Source organism: Dromiciops gliroides, chromosome 2, assembly GCF_019393635.1.
Source record: "Dromiciops gliroides isolate mDroGli1 chromosome 2, mDroGli1.pri, whole genome shotgun sequence".
Lineage (NCBI taxonomy): Eukaryota > Metazoa > Chordata > Mammalia > Microbiotheria > Microbiotheriidae > Dromiciops > Dromiciops gliroides.
The window spans coordinates 245,582,939-245,595,251 of NC_057862.1; positions in this window are offsets into that span (position 1 = coordinate 245,582,939).

Here is a 12,313-nt window from a genome sequence, read left to right on the forward strand (position 1 = left end):
ACCGTTGTCCTGTAATACATGCTTTTCTCCCTTCCAGAACTGATCTGAACACCTTTCACTATTTCTGAAGTCAATTCAAACAAAAGGAAATTACAGAGAAAAAAAAAACCAGGCCCTGCAGGGCAAATAAGCATTAGTTCCTCTCCCATAGGCATCATTTCATCACTCCACAGGTCTATTTTAAACATGTACTTTGACTGTGATTAGTAGCATAATTTTTATACTACATGTCACCTTTCTTTTGATGAGCTTAAAGAGCTTTACAATCATTATCTTATTAACCCTCACCTGAGAGTGGGGAGGTGGCCTGTCATGTGCCATTATATTTATGTTACAGAAAGAGACATGACAGCTAAGAGAGTTAAGGGGCTTTCATAGTATTGGAAACTGAGTCAATGGAAAAGACCCATTTTCACAGGTTTCAAGTACTATGACTAACCAGATACATTTCCACCTTCATCAAAAAGTTATAATGAACTGATATTTCAGTGAACAAGAATGAATAAAATATAGATTGAAGTGAAATAACTTCTTAATCATTTATTAGTTTTTTTTCTAAACACTTCAGCAAACCATTTCTCAAGGAGAAAAACTCTTAAAGGAATGTCTCCAATCTAAATTCAATCCAATTATTTCCAAGGCAATTTTTGACCCTACGTTTTATGATCTTAAATCAATTAAATTCATTATGCCAGATAATGTGGAAATAGAGACCAAGCAAAATATAAGGTTCTTGGTACAGAAATGCTCTGTGTGAAAATCTTCTGTTTTGACACCTTCTCTATAATATATAGTTTTAATATGTGGTTTTTTGGTGTATTTTTTGTTTTTGTTTTGTGGGGCAATGAGGGTTAAGTGACTTGCCCAGGGTCATGTAGCTAGTAAGTGTCAAGCTTCTGAGGCCGGATTTGAACAAAGGTCCTCCTGAATTCAGGACCAGTACTTTATCTACTGTGCCACCCAGCTTCCCCTAATAGATATAGTCTTAGAAAGCCACTTAGAAAGCACAGGGAGTCAAGTGTGTTGAACATGATCACCCAGCTAGTCCGGGTCAGAGAGAGGACCTAAACCCAGGTATTTTTTTTTTATTGTAAGGCTAAGCCCTTATCTCCTATATAACCCTACATTACAACCTTTCTGGGAAGGGTCAGAATAAAGCAATTCTTTTCTTATATCTAAGAAAATGCCCAGATGATAATTCAAACTGGAATCTTCCCAACAGGAAAAAAAATAAAAGAGATTTTGTTCTACAAAGTAAATAAATAAATAAGGTTCTTTTTCTTGAGTTTACTCTCAAGTTAAGGATTAAATATATAACAGGATTGATCAGGAGAGCTTCTAATCAATCTCGTGCACCCTAATCCATTTGATAAAATTGCAAAGTCTAGACCTTGGTTAGGAAGGAGTACTTCCCATGGAGTTAGAATGAGATTCAATCTTCAGTCTTGCTTTCCTAATTTGTAAAACAAGAGGTTGAATCAATGACACCTAAAGCCCAGATCTATCCAAAGGAAGAAAGATTAGATTTGGGAACAGACTGGAGATGAAGAAAATGAAAGAATTGAGGGACTCAGGGTGGGAAGAAGGAGGATGACTCTGATGACAAGGAAGTAAAATGTTTGCTCCATTTTTACATATTAACTTCGTGGAACTATGGGTGTGAGAGAGGACTCTTTCAAGTCGTTGAACTCATGAACATCATACTTTCATACTATAATGTTCAGTCATGTTTCAGTCATATCATGTGCAATTCTTTGTGACTCCATTTGACCTTTTCTTGGAAAAGATACTGGAATGGTTTGTCATCTCCTTCTCTATACTAGACATTTGCTAAGGGACTTGTACCCTTATCTTTTGAAAAGAGGACAGAAATCCTCTAAATGTTCCCCAGTGCCTGAGGCTGCCTCCCAGTCACTAATTAACTAAGGCTTAGGCAGCTGGACTTTTGGGGAGACAGCTGCCTTCTCTATGACCTACCAGAGTGAGAAGAAATGGACCATCCTTGGAAATCTTTTTTGACACTCTTTCCCTTGGACTTCAAAACTGAAGGGCAGCAAAGAGGGGGAAGAGTTTTTCTCTCCATTCACACCTCCCTTCCCCCCCACTCCCTCCCCCCCGCCAGGTCCCCTGCCCAAACAAAGGCAGATTACAGCAGAAGTTTATGGTTGTGGAAGACACCACCTTACATGTACCCTGAGTCTGAAGGTCATAGACCTCCAAGTTCTGCCTGTTTCCGCTTTTCTGTTTCCTTTTCTAAGACCAGGTCAGCATATACCATTCCAGAGAAATGGATGGTTCTGATCTTGGGGTTACTTTATGAGTAATACTGATATTAACAGTTCCTAAATTTGACAATTGTATACCAGTTGTCCAGAAAGAGTAGTTTCCTTTTACTGCACAGGATAAGAGGCCTGACAACAGAATCACCCTGCAGCTGGAGGACTAATTCCATTCCAAGACTGACCAAAAATTCTGGACTTCACCAACCCTCTGTGATAATTGCTTTGAGTTGAACTTGGTGTAGTAGATAATAACAAGAAACTAGTGTAGTTTCCTTGGCAATGGAATGAGGTAAAAGTAATAATTGAGGAAATTAAAATAGTATGGAGAATGGAATGCAGTGGGAGAGACTGGGAAATTAATTAGGAGGCTGTTGCCGATGGTTATAGTGAGAATTTATAGTAAAAGGGGCATCTAGCAATCATATTATGAAAAATCCACTATCTCTGAAGTCAGATAATATCATTTAGAATACTGACTGTGCCACTTGTGGTCTTGGGCAATCTCTTAACTTCTCTGGGCCTCAGTTCTCTCAACTGTAAAAGCAAAGGGTTATATAAACAATCCCCAAAGCTCAGATCTAAATCTTGTGATCCTATTTGAAAGAAGAAAGATTAGATTTGGGAGAAGACTGTGTACAAGGAGATGAAGGAAATGAAAAAGTCAAAGGTTTCAAGGCAGAACGAAGGGCAATGACTCCGATGAGAAGGAAGTAAAATGTTTGCCTATTTTTATTTATTAACTCTGAGGTGTGTATGTGTGTGTGTCTTTCAAGTCACTGAAGTCAGTGATTGTGCATTTTCATGGGCTGGATATAGTGAATTGTGAGCCTGAAAGGAGTGCTTTGCTTCCTCCAAAATAAGCTTGGAGTCATTATTTTCATTTTGTACCTGCATAGTGTTCCATTTGCTAATGTTTTATAACATTATTAAGTTCTAGTTAAATCAAAGACTTTTTCATCGATCATCTCCAAGCTCTTGCCTTACTACCTCTCAATAGTTTCTCTTATTATTCTGTGTGTATAGTGTATTAATGTTGCCCTAAAAATTCTCTCCTATTATTCAGTTACACAGATTTACATTTCATTAAGAGCTATTATTTTTTGTAAGAATTTCCAATGTCTTTGGGCTATTTGGCACTCATTTTGCTTAAATTTTGGGGTGTTGTTGTTTATCATTCATTATCAAAGAGGATCAATGATATCATAAGGATGATATCTTGACTTGTGTGTGAATTGGACTTACATTCTTGGTAACATGGCAATATAATGTTAAGGAAAACATGTGGGATTGAGAATTTCAGAGACTGAGATTCTTTGTATTATTTGCATATCCAGCCCCAATAGAAAGTAGATATTGCAAATAAGGAAAATATTGAACCAATAAGAAGAAAAATGCAAATTTGTAACAAAAAAGGATTTAGGGGAGTTAATAGGTGATTTTATTGATGTCAAAGGTTCTGAAGAAAGCTGATGAGTATCCATTGCCACAGTTAAAGGTTGGAATTTTGTATAGTTGGAATTTTGTCTATTTCCCTGGTGCACTAACAGGGATGGAATTGTAGACAGAATTAGCCTATATAAGTTTTTTTTAAGAATAAGTTGGATTTGGAGATGGTTCATATAGATGATTTAGCAGTGGAGGACTATAATAAGAATTTTCGTTTCCCATGTCTACTATGTCTCACATTTTAAGTTCATTGTCCTAAGGAAATTATGTAGTCCATAGAGCTGAAGGGGGAAAAATGTGCAGTACTTAGGCCAAAGACTGGAAGAATTTCTCTGGAGTTCATTCACTTTATTTATTACCTTTCTATCTAAGGAGAAACAGACTGTGAATGACATTCATATCAAGTTCCCATTTCGTTCTATTCTTTCTTTGCATATTTTCAGTTTAATTCAGGCACATGTATTATCAAATATCTGTTTTAATTACAGCCATTGTTAAAGAAGTTAATCAGTTGTAGTCTCTCACCAGCTAAAATCCTATATTGCTGAATTCTCGTACAAAGATACAATAAATATAAAAAGAATTCTTGTATATCAGTACAAAAATGCATACAACTTCTTTGCTCACTGATGCAACCAAAACACCTAGGAGTTATTATAACGTGCATTCCCCTGACACAGACTTTTATTTCATGCAAATGACTATGATTAAGATTCAAATACTTTTTTTTTTCATTTTCACACATTACTTAATCAATGTGAAGTACTGTGTAAAAATTGCATCTCTTCATAACAGCGATTTTGACCAAGTCAAGTGTTGCTCCTAGAATTCTAATCCAGACTTGTGATTCAATTATCATTTAGAGACTTTCTAAATTCAAATTAAGTTTACTCTTCCTACTCTCTCCCCCATCCTCTAAACTTAATATCAGTATGGATCACTTGTGCAGTGTTATCAAAATAACTTTCCATTATAAGAGAATGCACAACTTGTATGATTTTTCTTGTCTGAAAAATACAATAATCAATGGAAAGTGAGCATTAAAATGTATGAAAATACACTTGTACAATCCATTTCTCTATGCTGTGCTTTGCTTTAGACTAAGACTGATAGAGCTCCAGAATATATAATCATTTATAATTATCTCAAGATATTTGAGCAAATTATCATTTTGGAGGTTACAAATAACCCACAGAATACCTCATTTGATGTTCATCCCTTTAAAGCAAGTAGCTATTGTACATTTGATCATCTAGTCCGCCAATTAACACTTATATGGGTCATGGCCCATTAATAACCCCATCCCATCTAAAAATAATTATCTTCGTCAGATGAGACTACTTCTTGATTGAACAATCAATGAGAACTATGCTGAACAGGCCCTGTCCACCTCCTTCAATCAATCAACATTTATTAAATACCTACTATGTGTCAAGTACTGTGATAAATGCTGGGGGATACAAAAAGAGGTGAAAAGCTGTCTCTTGCCCTGGAGTTGCTCACAGTCTAAATCAGAGACATATCCACTAGGTGTGACAGGAAGTCTACTCTCATTAGTTGCTGGATTTGATAAAGCTGTGGGGACCTGAGAACTAATTCAGAACCCAAGAGATTCAAATGTTTTCAGCAAAGTGGAAGAGAGCCACCTCTGAGATGAAATCACTTGTTGGGGGAGAAGCCTGCTTTGATCTTAGTCTCCTTTGTCCTCTTGCCTGAAGGATGACCTTGTGAGTTTTGACTTCCTGTCTTCACATTCTTTTCCTAGCAGTTTTCCTAGACCATTTTGTGGAAAGGGGTGGGGGGTGGAGCAGGGAAAGCCCCATTAAAAAGGTGGAATTTGAACTAAGTCCTGAAAGGAGTCAAGGAAATAAGAGGTGGAAATGAGTAGGGATCGCATTCTAGACATGAGGGATAGCTAGTGCAAAGGCATGGAAATGGGAGATAGAGTATTTAAACAATAGCAATGTATTTCCAGTATGGCTGGACTGAAGAATGCTGGAAATGTTAATGGGGATAAAAGAAAAAGAAAAAAGAAAAGAAAGAAACAAGGAGTAATGAATACTATCTACTCAGTAGGGTTATTGCCATAATAGTCATGCATGCAAAAACATATTGACTAGACTTCTGGTTTCTTTGCTACTAATGGATGAGACCTTTGGTTTCTTACTACTACTGCAGGTTAGCATGTTCCCTGTGACATAATCTTAGAGGGTTGTAGGGCACCAAGAGGTTATGTGTCTTTTTTCTTAAGGTCATACAACCGATGTGTGTCAGAGGTTAGACTTAAGGGCAAGTCTTCCTGGCTCTAAGACTAATTTTCTCTCCATTGCAGAACCCTGTCTTTCTTGTAAAAGGACATTATATAAAACATATAAATGTCAGCTATTATTAATAATTATTTATTGAGCATATTATATATGAGGGGCTATATTGATCGCAAGAGCATTAACAAAGGAATTTAATAATAACATAACAATTGAGGCCCCTGAGAACCTCCTAGTACTCTAAGGAACTCTTTAAGAAGATAAGTTACAGAGAAGTTGCCAATATACAAGGGCAGAAATGGCTTCTTCATCTTGGAGTTCCTTATATCAGTGAGATCATGCATCCAGCCACTGTCACTATCTGTTATATAGCACTTCACAGTTTACAAAGTGCTTAACTCATAGTTGCCTTAGGTAGCAGGTTATAGCTTACTAGAGGAAGTAAAACTTATATGCAGTGAATATAATTTAAGCTAGATTTTAAAAGTTTGTGAAGAATAAGATTGGGAATTCCAAAATAGGAGAGAACTTCCCTCTGGAAGACAGGGATTAGGGAAGATTTCATATAGGAGATGGAACTGGAAGGGATTTGGACAGGTATTGAACACAGTGGTTATACTACTATTACTACTGCTGTTGCTGCTGCTGCAAACTAGCATTTAAATAGTATCTACCATGTGCCAAAACCTGCTAAGTAATGTACAAGCATTATCTCATTTAATCTTCACAACAATCTTGGGAACTATTATTATTCCTATTTTTATAACTGTGGAAACTGAGGCAAACAGAAGTACCCAGGTTATATAACTTCTATTCCCCATTTCTCTTCCAAAATTCTATGATTCTATGACCTATGTTATGGAATCGAATTCTTCTTGCTGATGTTGAATGCATTCAGTCATGTCAACACTTTGTGATCGATCCCATTTGGAGTTTCCTTGGCAAAGATACTAGAGTGGGGGGCAGCTAGGTGGTACAGTGGATAAAGCACTGGCCCTGGATTCAGGAGTACCTGAGTTCAAATCCGGCCTCAGACACTTGACACTTACTAGCTGTGTGACCCTGGGCAAGTCTCATTGCCCAGCAAAAAAAGGAAAAAAAAAGATACTAGAGTGGTTTGCCATTCTCTTCTCCAACTCATTTGATAGATGAGGCGCTGAGGCAAACAGGATTAAGTGACTTGCCCAGGGTCACATGGCTAATAAGTGTCTGAGGCAGGATTTGAACTCATGAGGATGCAGATTTCTGATTCGAAGTCCAGTGCTCTATCCACTGAGCCACATAATTACATCAAATAAAAACACTGAAGCAATATTTTAAATCTACAGAATTATAACTACAAGTTACTAAAAATATGGATGTAGCAACATTGAAAAACAACACAGGGAGGAAGATGGTAGAAATGATAAAGGCTTCAGGGAAGATGATGGAAGAAGAGAAATGGAACAGCCTATGTCAGGTCAATTCACAGTTTCAAAGTTGATTGCATAGCTTCTTCTTTTTTGTGGGGCAATAAGGGTTAAGTGACTTGCCCAGGGTCACACAGGTAGTAGTGTCAAGTGTCTGAGGCCGTATTTGAACTCAGGTACTCCTGAATTCAGGGCTGGTGCTTTATCCTCTGAGCCACCTAGCTGTCCCAAATTGCTCCTTTTTTGAAGAGTTTTTGCCTTTTAGAATCATGCCAGCAACACTGCTAATTCCTTCTTCCTCAAGACTAATGCCAAAAGGACAGAACAGTCCACTAGACTCCAGCACTTATCAGGCATCAAAATATTTCTTTAAGTAAACTTGAATCAATATACTATCATAATTTGGATCAAAATACTTTCATATGATTTCTAAAAGTAAAGACCAAACATAATTCAAATGAAAACATTGTAGAAAGAATACATGAACCTAGGTCAATTCATCAATTAGAAACAGAATTAAAAACAAATCAATAGTTTTCATAATAGATTTACAAAATCAATTTATTTTTATAATGAATGTTTTATAATAAATTTGTGAATTTAAGTGCAGAACTACAAACTACTATTAATTATTAAATATTTCATTGTGTTTATTGTAAAAATGTCTTCTTCATGATATATATGGAGCTATACGCAGGTACTGGTGCCAAAAAAAAACCCCCAAAACTCCCTAAGATTTAAATAAAGTCTGATGGTTGGGGCAGAGGCAGAGATTTAAAGCTATGAATTATCTAAACTTTACATTTTAGCTATGAGCAGAGCAAAGTTTTCTTCCTTAGCTGAAGCTTGTCTTTCTGAACAATATGTGATCCTAACCCCAGCACATGCCTCCTGTGAGTTTAATAAACACACTATTTCACAACTGAAAGAGTTCATTTACTTCCATTCCTATTGCAAGAGCCAGGTTCACTGATTTAGAGCATCATAGGAAATAGATGGGCAAATGAATAGGAATTGTGGGCAATGTTGCAAAATACCGAAACACCCAATACAGCACAATGTAGGAGGTTGGCTGAATATCATTCAGTTTCATATGATATGTTTGCAAATTGGCAAACACCAACTGAAGCGTGGCCATTGTTTGATTCACAATTATTACCGGTCACTTTCATGATTTCTAGACCAAGATAAACAATAATACTTGGAATGTTTTGAGTTTCTGTCTCTGAAGAGCTTGCAGCATATTTTAATACATAATCAAATTAGTCACCATAAATTAAGCAAAGAAAAAAGTCATGTTTTCTCCTGGCTGTACAAGGAGGGAAGGAACCAAAATACAACAGAGAACTAGCTTTTGACTAATTACTCAAGTTCTTTGAAATCTAAATCTGTTGAAAATTTATCACTTAGTTATTCTCTAGTTGGGTCCTATGTGTTAGTTTCTCCAAAAAGATTTTAAACTCCCTGAAGATGTGAGAGTTGGAATAACGTCCCCTGCTGGGAGGAACATTTTGTGAGCTCTGGCCTGAAGACAAGCCATGTGGTCTTGGTGTTTGCTCATGGGTACTGCTGATCAAAGCTACCAGCCAATTAGCTTGGAGCTGTGTGTGTGGAAGGCCCTGTTTCCATTTTCACGGGAGGCTTCTGGGGTGACGAAGGAGTGAGGCTCTCACTCTTTCACCAGGACCTGGGTTCAAATCTGACCTTGGACTGGAGCTGAGATGCTGGCTCCCTTAGATAGATAGATGAAGGCATCTTGGCTTCTTTCTCTCTCCTCACCAAATTCTTATGCTCCTTAATAAATACTTAAAAGTCTAAACTCTTGCTGAAGCTTCTAATTTATGGCAACCAATAGATGTTTAGACAGTTCAGCTAGAATTTTAGCCCCTTACAGATAGCAACTTTACAAAGGTCAGGGTCATACCACACTCATGCTATCTTCTACATCACCTAACATAGCAAAGATTCAATAAAAACTTAAAGAAAAGCTTACTGTGTCACTGGAAAGAAATTTAGAGATCATTCAGTTCAAATCCCTCCTGCCCTCATCTGCCCCCTCCCTGCCCTGACTTTACAGATGAGAGAACCGTGGCTCCTTGAGATGACATCATAGTAGAAGAAGCTGTATTCAAGCAAAAGTTTTTCAACATCAATTCCAGTGATTTTTGCTTCTATGAGATGCTGTCTCCCCAATAGCCAGCATCCTTGAATGATTTCCCTTTCAATGCATTGGTTTTAGCATTCAGGAAGGCACTTAGTCCTGCAGAAGTCATTCATAAGCTCATTCCTAAGGAGAAATGTGTGAGGGCACCAGGAGATGCCCACTTATGAGGATTGGTGAGTAAAGAACACTAAGGGAACCATTTCCATCAGTTGGATGCTCTTCTATAAATAATGACTAATGCTACAATGTGTTAATACTTTGTTTTTTACTATTTAGCTTCATTATATTTTATGTTATTCACTAGCAATCAAAATACTGAGGTTCTTTCCTGCAGATATTCTTTGTTTCCTACTACTCAGACACATTTTCAATTCAAATAGATTTGCACAAGATACTCAATACACTGCAAATCTCCTTGCACGATTAAAGTTGATTAATTGGGATTGGAAGTGAAAATTAAAAAATGACAGTTGCTTACAAAAAAGTCTCTCCTGGGCCTTTTGGACTTTACAATTCAATCTAAGAAGAATGAGCATGTTCTGCTTTGAGAAGGACCTGCCTATGTCAACTCCAGTTAAATAGTCAACATCAGTGATAATAATAATTTAGGGGTACCTAGTAATATGTATTTAATATAGAAGACAATTTCATAAAGATACTTTGTAGGGGCAGCTAGGTGGTGCAATGGATAGAGCACCGGCCCTGGAATCAGGAGTACCTGAGTTCAAATCCGGCCTTAGACACCTAACACTTACTAGCTGTGTGACCCTGGGCAAGTCACTTAACCCCAATTGCCTCACTAAAAAAAAGATGCTTTGTAAACTTTGTTGATATAGAGAATAAGGCACAGTATTCCAGACCAAATCAGGGAGACAACACATCTAAGAAGTTTCAGTTGCTATTCAGATGAAAAAGCCCTATGGTTCTTGGGGTGTTGCAGCAAAACAGATGGTAAAGCAACTTCTTTCATGCCATTTTCACTGATAAAATAATTTCCACTTCTGATATTCAGGCAACTAGATAGTACAGTAAATAGAATGTTGGACACATAGTCAGGAAAATCTGAGTTCAAATTGGGCTTCAGATACCTCCTACCTGTGTGACCTTGGACAAGTCATTTAACCTCAGGCTGCCTCAGTCTCCTCATCTATAAAATGGAAACAATAATGGCATCTTCTTCCCTGGGTTTAAGATCTCAATGACATCTTTGAAGATCAAATGAGAAAATATTTGTAAAACATTTTACAAACCTTAAAACACTATATAAATGCTAGATGTTAGTCTGTTGAACCATTTGACAGGGGCAAGAACTACTGTGGTGAAAATTTCTTTTCTGTGTGTTCAGTAGATATAATTGCTGAGAAGGTTTATAAAGAAGCACCTGCAGAAATATTTACAAAGAAGCACCTGAAAGATCAAATATCCTTATGGTTTGTATCTCTAGATGATGGCTCTGGGTTCGAATTGGAAACAGGACCAGAAGTCTGGAGGTTGCTGTTGTTCATGATGCTTTTAGATTTAGCTTACTCTCAGTGGCCATTGGTCAGAACATGTTGGTGTTGTTGGTGGTGAGGATGGTAGGTTCCTTCTGTACACTGATAGCCCCTCTTGATGGTAACTTCTGAGGCTGAGCTGGAAGTCTGGCTAAAGGTATGTGTTGGGTTGGGATGAGGCTGGAACATTGCTATTTAAGGAGCTCAGATTCTTGAGCTATTTCCCTCTGGGTCTTATGGAAGTGGTGGCTTGATTTATGTGATACATGTGCTTGACTGCTTCAGCTAGGCTAACTAGCTTGACCTATAGTTAGCAGTTGGTCAGGATAGCTTGCCTCTTCTCCAAAGGGCTTGCTTTCCTGCATGATGGCTGTGGATACTGGGCTAGAGGCATGGCCAGTGGTTTGGGGAGGAAGACCACTCCTATTCCTAGAGCTCTTGAACTTAACCTCACACAGGTGGCAAAGACCTGGAAATAAAGTAGCTGTATGTTAGTGAATGACTAAACAGGTTGAGGATTATGAATGGAATGAAATATTATATGTTACAGTATAGCAACAAATACAGAGAAACATAGGAAGATATATGAACTGATGGAAAGTGGTTGAAGTGGAAGAAGTAAAACAATTTATACAATGATTACAAAAGCATTAAATATAATAATAACAAAAGAAAACTGAACACCATGAAATTATAATGACCAAGCTTAGTCACAAAGAAGAAATATAAGAGAACATTTCCCCCCAATCTTCAAGAAATAAGATATAGGATACTACATATGTCAAATTTTAAAAATGTTTTAGCCAATAGCATCATTATTTTGGTTATCTTAGAGGCTTGGCACTGAATATTGCTTGTTATTAGTCAGCCTTTATTTCTCTGAGGAAGGCTTTACATCTGTATCTATAAAGGCCTTGAATATGCTTTGGTAGAACAACTATTAGATAATAATTAGATGCATTTTAGTTGTTTTTTTAATGGAACTTCCCAATTTGTTGGTGTTTGCTTTGTATGCATTTAATAAAGGCAATTGCCTCAGTTTCATTTCTGATTCTTTAGCATTTTTTCTTTCTTTTCTTTTCTTTTCTTTTCTTTTCTTTTCTTTTCTTTTCTTTTCTTTTCTTTTCTTTTCTTTTCTTTTCTTTTCTTTTCTTTTCTTTTCTTTTCCTTTCCTTTCCTTTCTTTCCTTTCCTCTCCTCTCCTCTCCTCTCCTCTCCTCTCCTCTCCTCTCCTCTCCTCTCCTCTCCTCTCCTCT